Raw genomic sequence first — 14,898 nt, forward strand, 5'->3', positions numbered from 1 at the left:
TTCTTACCGAATCCCTACCATAAAAAGCTGTAGGAAGGGTGTGGAGGCTGTGGTAAAGGAGCACCGCCACAACACATTTCCTCCTCTAACAGTGTGGATTCGCACTGTGCTGCATGTCTGCCCAGCCTCATCACTTACTTGTGTTAAGTGGTAGGTTTGAAAGGGCTGCAATCCCTTCCCCACCAACTGAACCATGAAGCTGGTCAGTCTTGCAGTCTTTATTTCCTAAAGAGAAATATTCAAGGCTGCAAGCAATGGCAGCCTTCTTCACCACATATATGGAAACAAGTAACACAGAGCCCTGGCACTACTGAACTGATTCAATCTTATGCCCGATCTGTTAGCTACGTGAGAAATAAGAGGTAGCTAGCTGAGCAAAAGTGAAATTCTGTATAGAGAGATTTCCAGGATATATCTGGTACAAATTCCATACCCGCTGCACTCTGAGGACACAAAACAACGAACAGAGATTTAGGGAGTGGAGATCTAGAGAATAAAGACACATCATTTGTGTTTAATAACTGCAAGTAATCCACACTCGTTTGCTCCTCCTAACCACATGAATCATTGCTGTGGATACATTAGAAGAACTCAAGTACAAGATGACTGGGCTTTCCTTCTTCCTGAAACTGTATATGAGCCATAACCACGCTTCTGCCAAGGAGAGGAACCTAGGTCGATGCAGAATTGCTGAGTAAACACGGCTACTACCCCCAGGCTCTTCCCCCTCATCCCTTTCCCCAGACTAGTCTCCTTACTGAGCACTCCAGTACTTAGTACTAGTCTACCAATGAAGCTTTCTGCCTTGACAACCTTCTCCTCCTTCCTCTCAGCCTCACCTGACACCCTACAATCTAAAACCAACTGAGCCTGCTGCGCTTCTCAAGCAGTACTTGTACCCTAGGTTTTCTACACTACGTTCCCCACCCTCCACTGCCAAGAAATACATTTCATCCCTCAGAGCCAGGCAGATGAGAAGCTTAACAATCTGACATAAAAAATGTTAAAGAGTAACAACGCCTTAATGCTCTGCTTTCCAAAGAAATTACAACAAATGTGTAAGGAAATAAATTACCTTAACTCAGTGTTTCTTAAATTTGAGTAATATCAAGTATCTTCTATAAGAAAAATCTTGGTCCCAAGAGTTGATCCGTTTTATTGTATTATGTTACATATATATATGTGTGTGTGTGTATATATATATATATATATAAATAAATATATATAAAGTAGGCATAGTCGTTATCTGACAGCATTTCTGCTATAAAATGAGAAACAAAAAAAAAAAGCAAAACAAACAAAAAAACCCTATCAATACCAAGGTACCTAACATAAAATGTCAACTACAGGATTAAAATAAACAGAAAGAGTCTTCCTTTGTTACAGAGTGGCCACTCAGATGGTCTAAAATGTTAAACTATCACACGGACAGAAAAACCTTCACAATTTAAAATTTCTCGTGGTGGAATTACTAACCCAGAATATACCCACAGATTTTCGATGTCACTCACTTTGTGATCTAACGCATGAAAAAAAAGTGATACAAAGTGGAATACCTGAAGACAAACAAATATTTGAAACGGCAGATGTTTTCATATCCTTCAGTTTATCATTCCTAATACAGTCTTGCAGGAAATGGTCAATAACGATCTGAACAATTACACTACTTGTACACTACATAAAATGCAAGTCTATTTCAGCACAGATATAGGTTAGGTTTTCATTTACTTGCAACTTGTGTAACACCAACATAATCTAATCTTCAAAAGCAGATGCACGTATTTAGCTTAGGAATTTTTAAAATATTATATGGCATTTTAATACAAATAGGCATCTTAGAACAACTTTATATAAATAATTCATTATACATTAGGATGAATATAATCACATGTCTAGCCAGGCTGGCAAGAACAGAATAAAATAAAGCACTTAAAAAAATAATAATAATGATAGGTCAAGGCACAAATGAATATGGGGGGGGAGGGGACTGTATTACCTAGAGGACAATAAATGAGCACAAAACTGTATTTGTAGGGGGAGGTGGGAGAGTACCTGACTAAGCTAGAAGGTTTAGGCCTGTGGTTCTTCAAAACTTGCTGCACATTAAGTCACCTGGGGTATGTTTAAAAAACCTGCTGTCCATGTTGCACCCCATACTAATTAAACTAGACTGTAGAGGTGGAAGCTGGATGGCAGCATTTTTAAAAGATTTCTAGGTGAATACAATGCAGAGCAAAGTTTGGGAAGCCTTTGTTTACCCAACTGAAGGCATTCTGATAATCTGTGCAAAAGGGGAAGACTGAGAAGAAGCAGATCTTCAGATCACCTACAAAGTATTCAAAATCCATGTGCCCTTTCTGTGTTTCCTAGGGCGGCCAAAACAAAGTGCCACAAACACTGGCTTAAAACAACATAAATTTATTTGTGGAGGCTAGCAGTTTGCAATCAGGTTGTTGGCAGGGCCATGCACTCCCCAGTGAATGCCTCTAGAGGAAGATCCTTCCTTGCCTGCTCCAGTTCTAGGTACTAGCAGCATAACTCCAATCTCTGCCTCCATCTTCATACGGCCATCGTCTCACTGTGTCTGTGTCTTCAAACACCATTCTCCTCCAGGTTGTCAAATGCCATTCTCCATAACAGAAGAAAGCAGTATGACATCTGTGTTCAAATTTCCCTCTTTTTCAAGGACATCAGTCACAGTGGAAGAAGGAACCACACTAATGACTTCATCATAACTACATCTGCAAAGACCTTACTTCCAAATAAGGTCACATTCAGAAGTACCAGGGGTTACAACTTCAACATATCTTTCAGGGGATGTAATTCAACCTGTAGCAGTTAGCTTTCAAAACTCATCTATAAATCAACTAAAAAATGGAGTGATATGTGGTTTAATGTAGGACTCCAGCTTAGAGAGAACTAACTCAAATGTCACACTTTTTCAGAGCTTAAAAGGACAAGAGATTTGAAAGTACTTTAAACAGAGCATCCATCCTCTTGCATCTCCTCAGCAGCTAGACCACTCCATTATTAAACAATAAAGGTTAAAAAAATAAACTAGATTCAAGCTAGTTTCTTCTTGCCTTGGCTGCCAAACTTCTTTTTCAAGGCACTCCTTCAGCGAAGTCCAAAATTCTTTAGCCTGACAATGAAGTTCCTTCCAAAGTATAGCTCATATCCCTTCCCACACCTTTACAATCAAGCCAAATTGGGCAGCACTGTCAAACTGTGTCGCTATATTAGTTTCCTAGGGCTGCCAAAACAAAGCACCACAAACAACGTGGCTCACAGCAGACTCACTGTCTTACAGTTTTGGTAGTCAGGAGTCCAAACATCAAGATACTGGCAAGGCGAAGCTCCTCCTGAAGGTACTAAGGAAGGATCTCGCCTAGCCTCCTTGGCTCCTGGGTGCATTCTCTGCCGCCTCGCCACGTCTCCCTGTGGCTCTTCACACTGTTTTCCCTCTGTGCTGTGTCCAAATTTCCTATTTTTATAAGGATACCAGTCATACTGGATTAGGGCCTATTCTAATAACCTCATTTTAACATAACTATGTCTGTAAAGACTCTATTTCCAAATAAAGTTATACACAGTCTGAGGTACTGGGGGTTTGGACGTCAACTTATTTCGGAGGACACTATTCAGCCCCTAGCAGTGATCCAGCCTGGGGTTAGTAAGCACGGATGCCATCACTTCACCCTTCCAAAAGTGCAGAAGGCAGCTGTAGACTATGGTTAAAAAAGCTTTTTTCCCTGACCTTCACTTTTCTTTTTAGCTTGGCTATCAGGTAATCCCCTTAAAACAAAATTCAAAACAACACTAATTACTGTTAACTGTTACGGTATCAAGAGGCAGGGAACAATCGATTTAAATGACTTTATGTCTCTAATGTATCACTGTTCAGAATTTAACCATGCTTCCGTCTCCCTGCAGTGGAGTTACTCATCCCTACCCCAACAACTTGGGCCCTGGCTGTGTGACATGCTTTGGCACATAGCAGACAGAAACTGAGTAGATGAGCCATCCAGTCACAGCTTTCAGAGGGATGACAAGCATCTGTCAGTTCCCTTACTCTTTCCTTCCGCCACAAGAATGAGCATGTCTCACATGGGGTCTGCTCCAAAAGCCTCCAATCCCAAATGAGAAGACACAGAAGAGAGGCACAGGCAACCCACATTATCTAAGTGTAAAATATATGAAAAATAAGTCTTTGTAAAGTAGTGAAATTATCTGTAGTCATAAAGAAAACTAATATACTTTACAGCAGTATTTGGGCTGCATATATCCCTATGGGATGTAACCTAGGGACAAAAAAGAATCACGAAGAAAGTTTAAACTGCTTTCTGTAGTCTTATTATAGTAATATCATTAGCATTATTAATGTGAACTTTTTATGTAAATTTAGACAAAGCAAACAAGAAATTACGTTATATCCATTACAGTAAAAAATTTCAGGAAGAAAAAAAGTACAAATAGAGAAGCAGTAAAAACCTTTCGTCGTCTCCTCATGGTCCAGTGCTGTCCTCCTCAGGCCGACCACCTGAAGGACCTCAGCAGTGCACCAGGAGTGTACGTGAGAGGGCCATGGGTCACCTCATCCCAGAGAACAATTTTTCTTGGTGGTAAATAACTTGGATCATTTTACTTTTATAAAAACCTCCTATCTGATGGAACTGAATGCAGAAACGTAAAATTATTTTAATGTTTGTAATATAATGATGTATTTTCAATAAAATTCACACAATACAAATCAAACTTTAAAATTCTAAAGTAATCTTAAATTTGAACTGAAATATAAGCAGGAATCTGCGATTTATTTCTCTTACTAAAAATACACATCTCCTTGTTCTGAAGAGGCCTAGCAGCAGTTAATGACAACCTAGCAGTAAAGAGCACACCATGCTTTGATTGTAGTCTCTAAACAAACACTTTCCAGTACGCTTTGAAGGGACGGCCAATTTCAGGGCTGAAGCAGGAAACCTGGAACATCTTGCTGCCCAGGAAAGCACGGAAATAACAGAAAATCACTTGAGTCATGTCAAAAGGAGATAGGAACTGCAATACACTAAACACCTAGAAAACAGTCCTTGATCCATGAGATTATAAAAGTTAATTTTCATATCATTGGTCACCTTGAGAGGTTACTAGGGTATCACCAACTCATTAGTCTAAAAGTTGGTAACTGTAACAACTAAGGCACATCCCTACTTTTGCTCTGCAAATTCTATTTCAGAATATTCCAATACCTGATTAGGAACAATTTAACACAATTCCAGCTAAGCAATGCAAAAACAATGATATAATTTAGAAAATAACCACTTTCTCTCCCTAAGAAAATAATGAATCTAGGTAACAATCATTAATGGGTGCTAAGCCCACTAGGGGAAAAGCTGATGTGGAATTTTATAACCAACAGGGAATTAGGCTAACTGCAACTGAACCCACTAGTCAGTATCAACACCACTGGAAGTGAGACAACCAGATGGCTGATGCCTCATAGTGTGATGTAAAAGGAAAAAGAAAGCTACTTGATCAAAGAATTAAAAGTGAATTTAACCAAGCCTCCTAAACTACTGCTTTATAGGAATTACAAGAGGACAGTGGAACGTGTTAGTAGTACCACAAGGATGTGATTAGCCAAATCCAGATGTAGGAAATTTGATGGGACAAATAAATTAATTACTTCTACCAATAAGTAGAAGAGACTTAAATTGAGCTATCAAAAGCAGCGTGTAGACGTTATTTGGATTCTGTTTAAAACCTACCATCTGAAAACGTCATTTGGGAGACAAAAGAAAGCTTTTAATTCCCTTTACCTCTTCCAGTTTCTCATAAGGTTTCTATCTTTTCTAGACCACTGTAACTCATGAAGCCTGACTTTCTTCCATGTTAGTGAACAGGAAGGGCAAGGGAAGCTGTACGGACGAGGGCAGTGAGTACAGAGACAAGACAATGGCTGTTATTTCATACTTCACACGTATCCCAGTTCTCTGACCCTTACGTTGTCTAAAGATTAAGACCCTGATTGGAACATGAAGTCAGGGCTAGACTCTGCTTTCTCTGGAAAGTAAGCAACTCGAGAGACGATGACTCGGTATAAACTCATCTAGACGTATTTCAAGGGTTTTCATCAGATTTACTACCAAACTGCTGATCAATTTACTGTTTCTCAAGTACAGGTATTAGAATAGTTTCTTCCTTCACCATGAGGCAAAGGCATGCTTGGTGCTCAATAAGTAGTTCTGAACAAATGAAACCCTGAGGCACAACTGTGAGAGAGTGAGAGTTTAATTACTCTCAACCCCATCTCTTTCTTGGAGCAGAAAGAAAGGCATTTCGGGAAAAGAGAATACTGTCTACACCCACAGATACCAACTTCAGAATTAGTTTGATTTACCCCTAGAATATTAATATTTAGGAAATGTTAGTAAGCTTTCTTAGTAGAACAGTGAAACTCTTTGATTACTACATGGTAATCAGGTATTTAATTTTTGTTTTTATCTCAATTACATAACTAAAGTGTCTTTGGAGGCAGAATTTTCCTACACAATTCTCTGAGCCAATAAAAGGAAAAAGAAATATTCTTTCAAAAAAGTATCAAGTTGTTTGGACCACTGATCTCAAGAACACCCAATCTCAGTTAAAATATCTATAGGTACAATGAGTTATTGTTATAATTAAAGTGTTATATATAAAATGTATTATAATTAATACATATTAAGTTAGAAACAACAAGCATTTGAACCAAGTTATGTATATTTTTAAGACTAAAATTGTTCCCACAAATCATACCTATTTTCACTCTACTGCAAGGCTTCTCAGCATTTCATAGGTATTCTACTGACCTAAAAGCCCAAAGTATAAATTATAGTAAATATAATACAAATCAGGAAAAAGTACTGTTTTCTCTGGGCCTGTTGATATAAAATAACCGTTAATTGATATAACTGATAGGATATAAAATATTAAGAATCATAGGCTTCAAAGTTGAAAGGAACAAGAGATTTCTCCCCTCTCGTTTTAGGTTGCCCAGATTAATGAAAACCTCAAAGGAATTACATGTTAATATACAATCATCTTCTGCTTCAAAATTGGTTAATAAAACTAGAAGGGATGACTATAGCACTAGGTATGCACATTATGCAATACTGAATCGACGAAAACAGTGACTGCAAAACAGAGATGAGTACAAAGCATCTGCTACTTTCAAAACTACACAGAGATTTGGGTTGGGAGAGGAAGAGCAATGAGATGAAGCAAAGACAAGCCTCCATCCCTTCACTCTCTGGTTACGAGATCAGGTGTCTTAGGGTTATGTAATGTAGGAAAGGTTTTCAGTCTGTTCACAGCCAGTAGGTAAGAGTCTGGAATTATTTCCCTTTCAACTGTTCTGTATCTAAGAAGCATATTGTGCTGAAACTCAAGACTGCCAGAACTAAAAGAATGTTCCTGCTCTTCCATTATGTAATGGAAATAGGTTCACCTCTTTTTTCTGTCCCTCCTTAAATTAGTGGTAAAGGAAGCTTTCAGGAAAATATTAACAACAACAACAACAAAAAAGGTAGTTAGAAGTAACAGCAGCAAATGAAAGCACTCGTTTCAAAATTAATTTCTTATTTCCACAGACCACTACTCTAAAGAAACAATACTGGAACATACAATGTGTGGGATAGGTGAGATTTTTCAAACACTGTGGTGACTCTATTAACAAATATTCTAAGAATGACAGCTTATTCACATTCATTAAAAAATGCAAGTTACCTGAGAGCAGACACTTAATCTTTATAATCCACTACTATTATGCCAGAAATGTAGTCCTATTTATAAAGGTACTCAGTTATTATTTGTTGAAAAAAACGAATAAAGCTCCTTTCTTTATAAACTAGTCAGTAGTATATTAAAAAACCAAAAACTCATCTTCAAAGATGATTAAAATTCAATGTTCTTCTCATCTGCTTTTCTTTTCTTTTAATGGAGGTACTAGGGGTTGAATCCAGGACCTCATGCATGCTAAGCATGTGCTCTATCACTGAGCTATATACCCTCTCCTCATCCACTCCTATCCTGATCTCTATTACCCTCTGAATTACAAATACAATAACTTTTATTGCCATTTATCTTTTTGGGTGGGGGGACACTGAAGAAAGAAAAATTCCCAAATTCCAATTTCCAGCCCACCAGTGACTCCTGCTTAGTGTGGTATATCAAAATCATCTATGGAAACTTCTTCAAAGTAATGTCATAAACTGTGAGAACCCTGAAAAGTCCTAAGTTTCAGCAAGTCAGAGGTATAGACCAAGCATGTCTATTTTATCAAGTTCCTCAGATCATACCAACCATGGCTTACATCACTGTACAACAAATATTTCTCATCTTTAAATCTTGTAACTGTGAAACAAAACAAAACACATGTACACCTTCTTTTCTATTGTAAACTCCTTATATCTTTGCTCTATTCAGTTCCTAACTAAACAGGTTGTCATGATCACGTCAAGTTGCTCATGCTTCTCAGCATCCTCCATCCAACACCATCCTCCAGAACTGTATCTGTTCTCCCTCCATTTTCATGCAAGTCTGATCAGACCTTTCAACAACAAACACTATGATTTTGACATTTAACTCAAGTCTTGACAATTCCCATTCCAACACTGTAACTTATATAAATCCCAAACCGTGAAACCATGTTGGTGACTAAACTCATTTTGCCCCTCTGAGCCATTTGGCAATCATTTTATTACATTTTTAACTTAGCTAATCAAATTTGGCATCATGGCTTTTCAAAAAATTTAACTTCTCTTGAAGGACCCTATCTCACCAAAAGCCCCTCAATCTCAGGTGACTTCACTCCTTTGGTAAAAGTTAACACCCTTGATTTTTTTACTCATTTAAAAAAATCTTTATTTTTATTCATCCTATTATTTTGTGCTGACTCTCTGAAGAAGTAGCAGAAAAAGATACAAAAGAGAAAAAATTGTCTCTACCATAGAATCTGTTCGGTCTATTAGATATACTATCATGTTATTAGTAAAATCACTAGCCCTTTATATAGAAATTTAATACAGTGACCAACAAAAGCAGCTGTTCTCTGCTCCAGTAATAAGCACCTATAAATACACATGGAAAAATTAGAGCAAAAAACTATTAAATATTTACAAAAGAAATTAACAAAAAAGGCAGAGAATTTATGACTAAACATAATATTCTATTGAAAAATACAAAGATCTGAGCAAAGGAAAGGCTGGATGATTGTGCAAACTTGTGCTGACACAAGTGACTATTCACCCACAAGTGGAAATATAAGTAGGTCCACATGTTTTACTGTAGACAAAAATAAATTCCAAAATATTTAACACTTAAATATTTCAAGCACATAAATGTGTATGCATGTTTGTGTGTATGTATGTGTGTACATGTACACATATACTTCACATACACATCTTAACAAAACATTGAAGCTACACATCCAGTCCTGAGACCAGGAAAAAATCTTTTAAACCAAGACTGGAAACAAAAACTATAAAAGGTAGTTATATCTGAGGACACAAGGATGCACTACTTAACAAGGAAATACATATCAAAGTAGCAAGGAGTAAAATTACAGTCATTAAAACTGATAAAAATTTAAAAGATCTAGAATGTCTAATTCTGGCAGGAATATGGGGAAAAGTTATTCCCATATAAAGTAAGTGGAAATGTGAAGAAATTTTTTGGGAAACAACCTGGTAACTTTTAATGAAAGTAAAAATATTAGACTGGGACATAAGAATTTGACCTTTTTGTTGGGGGGATGTTTTAAAATGGTCACACAGTTACAATGTCATGTAGTTCAACTCATACAAATACTCTACAACCTAGAGAAATAAAAGCACAAGTTCCTAAGGATGTTTAAGAAAACTGTTTTTTAGCGACACAAAAAAGGGGGAAAAAAAGAAATAAAGTGAATGCCATTAAAAGGAGAGTACCAAAACAAGATTGTAGTACATTCATAATTGAATTACAGAGTCATTAAAAGCAATGAACTGATGGGGGAGGAAGCAAAGGAAAGGGTACACTACAAAAAGTGTAATCATATTCATGTATTTAAGCAAAAGAATATGTGTATGTGTATAAAGAAGAAAAAAATTGTTAAAATTTTGCTTTTGATTTTTATGGACTCCAAATAACTGTTACTAATCACCTCCAAATTCAACAATTCTTCACACTCCTTCATTACCCTTCATTCCTTCATACCACTTGCCATTGCTAGCATTTGAGAAAAGTGAAAGTAAGTCTTTAAAACTTCCAACACTTGACTTCCTGACTCTATCTACTATCTTCTCCTATGTCTTTTACTAATATTGCTTCCTGCCCTAAGAATTTGACTTTTGAGGCTTCTGCTCTTCACGCTAGACCTCCAACCAAGGATCTCACCCACACTGAAGAATACCATCTCTCCCATTACGTGCAGCTGTGTAACACACCCCTCATCCTTCCCACGCCAGACATTCCAGTGCCAGCTGACTGATGCGCAAATCTCTATGTCCCGTTGGGCACCATCCCTCAGCACTGTCCAAGGCAAGTTATGCCCTATGCTTCCAAATGCTGTTCTTCTCTTGCCCAGAACTATCACCAATTCTACCACTCACAACACTTTATTATCATGCTTGACTTAACTTCCTATCTCAACTTTTACCTAAAATCTTTTAAATTCTATCTTCTATTAGCTATACAATACGATTTTCAGCCATGCCTTCCTTTTTGCAATACCTATCATCTGTATTACTACAACAGCCTCCTTGTCTCCCAGGTCTCTTCAAATTATCTTCGGACACCCAGGCATAAAATACAACCCTGACTATGCCATACATACTCATCACTACCTGTTAGCTTCCACAGTCCCTCTAAACTGTTTAGCTAGGGATTTAAGCTCTCCTCTATTCTATGGTATCAAAGTATTCATCTAACTGTACAGCATCTTCCTTGAAGGTACTCTCCCTCAGGTGAATATATTTGGATCATTCTAACATCTCCAAATTCTCACATTCCTGCTTTTTAGTTTTGTTTCAACAAGTGTTGAAATTCTTCTATCTTTTTCAAATGTCATCTCCTTATGAAGCCTATTTAAATACCAAAGTTGATGCTTTCTCCTGTCCTCCTGTACCCCAAAATATAGCAGGTTTTTAAAAAACTCTTTTCAAAACTAAGCAATAGTAAAAAGATCATTAGATTAGAAATTAGAGTGTTGACATTTTCTTTCAAATGCTACTCTTTTTAACAGTAAGACATTAAATGAAATCATTTAACTTCCCTGCACCCCAGTTTCTCATTCTAAAAAACAGAAGTAAAATCTAATCAACAAACTTCACAGATAGATAGGAAAGCATGGAAAACCAATTTATATTTTAAGTAGTAACACTTAAAATTTATTTCATCACCTTTTAGTGAGCATATTTGTTTTTTTCCAAACACTACCTAATTATAAGCACTTAAAAAGCAGCCTGTACTTCATATCTGAGTGCCCAACACGTACCAGCTATTCAAATATATACATATTTATAACCTTCATAAGTCATAAAATACAGCTCTCATGCATAAGAAACATAATCAAAGTACAATTTATATAGTATCCCTTGGTCAAATGAAACATCTATAACCTGTCTCCCCACAGATATCTTTTCAAGAAAACTACTGTCAGGTAATATTTCTATATCTCTGACTTAGTTCACCTGAAACACAATTAGTTAACTGGCAGGTGAGTAGGGACCCTATAAAATGGATGATAAACTGCTAAACAGCCAAAGAATTTCAAACACACACACACAAACACACACATATATAATATATACGTAAGTGATGTAAGCTGTGACTGTGATGGTGGTCTCCTGTCAAATCCAATAAATTTATTCACCATTCACAGTTGAGCATTAGTGCTTCAGTCTACCCTAAAATTCTAAAAATGGCATCATGATTATTTCAGTGACATGAAACAACAGATTTTTAAAAAATATACAGGAGAAGTACATTACTTTTCTTTGCTGAAAGATTTTCTTCCTCTTTTACAAAAAGCAAAATTAATGATGAACAATGTTTATAAAAATTTTTTTTAGTGGAAGGGTGAGTGGAAATGACACTGGTCCCACAGAAACCTGTAAATCATGAATTTACTAAAAGAACTTGAAAGTCCTTGAGTCACCTTTGGAAACCACACAAGCCTATAATATCTTGTCAAACCAGAAAACAAGATAGCTACCTAAAACTACTAAGGTTTTATCTAAAAGACATAGATAGGAATCAACTTTAAGACGTTCTCACTAGCCAAAAATGGGACAATTTGAGCATCGATGCAAAAAATAACTCAATAATCTAATGTGTTTAAATCCATGGGTGCACAGGATAAGGCATTTTATTGCAATCATGTCATTCTGCTGGCTAATATTTCTTGGCATTTTGTTATTTCACAAAAAATTGCTCTCATATCTGGTATCACATCTGCTCTTAGATCTCATTCAACACTCTTATACATATCTAGTTGTAATTCACTTTTAAAATCTACATTTAAGATGCCACAAATCATCCCTGTTATGAATTCTAATCTATTGTTGCTATAGTGCCTGGTAAGGTGACAGTGATTACTGATAAGAAACCTGTTACTAAGATTTTAACTCTTAAAAATAATGGTCAAATGCCAAGAAGTAGCAGCAACAAAATTAAAAAAGTCACAAGTTATTGGGCTATATTATGGATTAAAATAGGTATGGGTTAAAAAGGAAAATGAATATTAGGAGTGATGAACAGCAGCTGATGGGAGTAGCAAACCACTTTCTGTGTTCATTTAAAAAACAAAAACAAAAAAACAGCTCACCCTGTATGTGATGTTGCCGAGTTCCATAACAAACACCAGGCAGCAGGATGTACTAGAAAGAGTCCTGGACTGAGTCAGAAGACCTCTGTTCTAGCCCAAGGCCTTAGTTTCCTCGTCTGTAAAATGAGGGTGCTGAATTAGATAATCTCAAAGGGCTCCTCTAGCTTCAACATTGAGGGATTCTAAACATGAATTTAGGAAGAAGCAATAAAATGTAGGATTTTTTTTAACAGTGCAGCTTAACTGTTAACACTGCAAACAGCAGGTGGAACAGGGATGAAAACAATTTTCACAAATTCTGAACTGCAAAAAGCAATTACTTTACAACTTCTGACTACTAGGAAGGTTTTTATGATATACCAGCCCTAGTAAGCAGCATTACCATCTAAACTAGACTGGTAAGGAGTGACCAAATTATGACCTAAAAGAACCTATTCACCTTTGTTTGGCCAGCCGGCCAGCCCAAATAAATCTAGAAAACAGTACAGGAAAACCTTTAGGCTAGTAATTACTTCAGGTGATAAAGTGCCTCGTAACTGTCCCCGATTAACTAACTGAATAAAGAGGAAAATGACAAGAAAAATGATTTAACAATTATTTCATGTTAATATGCAATAAAACAATAATTATGCCTGTGATATCCTTCTTTGTTAATGAACATATTTTCCCTATGCATAATACTTTTTTTTCTGGTTAGCTCTCAAAATAGAACTTGATTTATTCTGACAACAAGGCTAACTGAAATAAATGACTCCCCCACCCCCTCTGGTGACACACAAAAATATAAAAAAGAAGAACATCTTTGTGTTCAAGTTTTCAATATTGAAAGAAATCAAGCTTCTATCAGTAACAAATAACAAAAAGGTTCTGATGCCTCAAAAACTGGTGTTTTTCTAACTGTAATTTCCTAAATATAGGCAAATAATTGCTTGGTCCTAGCTAATCCTCCAGGGTCCAATAAACTGAATTTTAAGCTTTAAGTTCATAGATCAGCTGATGTTACACTTTGTATTAATTTATTTTTTGTTTATGTTGATGCTGTTGTTCTCACTTGGTAGACTTTTAAAAATCTAGGAATATGAGAACCAATAAGCCTACCTCTACAATCTATCAAAATAAACAAGTCTCTACAAATCTATCAAAGAATCTATCAAAAATCTACCATTTTAAAGGATCTAATCTATATCTTTTTAAGGGTGTAAAGATACAGTGAAACACTCAATGGAAAAAAACTTGTTTTTAAAGTTTATGCAAACTACCTAGCTACTATAAAATAACTTGGCATACACAATTCCGTTAATTATTCATTTGAACATTTCACCTTGGCAATATGGTACCTGATATGTTATTTAGAATCACTGATAAAATTTCTCTCTGGTTGGTAAAAACAAAGGCAAAAATAAAGCAGTTTTGATGGTAATGAAATTTGTTCTTGGCTATTCTTAAAATGGCTGTGATATCCATGTATCTCTCAGACAGAAAAATCTGTGAAACTAAATTTTCCTTCACATTAAATGTATTTCCCATTTTAATCTGGGTATTTTGATTTACAATCCTAATGAGCTGATTAAAATAACCTTACACTTTAATGGCAACAACAGAAATCAGGATGGAAATGCAAAGCATATTTTAGGGCACTATTTTGAGCATGAGCCGTTTTCAGCAATTTTCTCCAACTACCTTACTTCCCTCATGACTTTTTCAGAGACACAAATTAACGTTAATCTCATTTACTAATAAAAATACTATTACTAATGTTAAGATACTGTAAGCAGTATTGTTTTTAGCCAATATCATTCAGATGTAAACCAGCTCCCTCAAAAATTCAGAACTGAATGACTAAACTACTGCATTGGGTAAACTAGTCTTCTCCTTTAGGAAGGCTCTGGTACCAAGATCAGCAGTTAAAGGAGAATTTAATGTTTAAATAACTATTTGGTATGTCCCCAGAAGCCCACTGGATTGTTCCCCACTAAATTTCTATCTGTAGAACATAAACACATTTGTAATTCTTTCTACCACTTATAAAAGTTAGTGAACAGCTGATTTTCTCAAAG

At 36.2% G+C, this 14,898-nt stretch overlaps 1 protein-coding gene across 11 annotated transcripts in view; it reads right to left on the bottom strand.

Moving 5' to 3' along the window:
* TBL1XR1 (TBL1X/Y related 1) overlaps positions 1-14,898 on the bottom strand; it is a 157,337-nt gene that overhangs the window by 54,868 nt on the left and 87,571 nt on the right. For 4 of the 11 annotated variants that reach the window (XM_072961254.1, XM_072961259.1, XM_072961272.1 and 1 more), the window contains exon 3: positions 12,842-12,957. The exons of the other annotated variants lie outside the window; for them this stretch is intronic. The gene's annotated coding sequence lies outside the window, so the exon portion shown is untranslated. The remainder of the gene's footprint in view (positions 1-12,841; positions 12,958-14,898) is intronic. 11 annotated transcript variants of the gene reach the window in all.

Source organism: Vicugna pacos, chromosome 1 (assembly GCF_048564905.1).
Source record: "Vicugna pacos chromosome 1, VicPac4, whole genome shotgun sequence".
Taxonomy (NCBI): Eukaryota; Metazoa; Chordata; class Mammalia; order Artiodactyla; family Camelidae; genus Vicugna; species Vicugna pacos.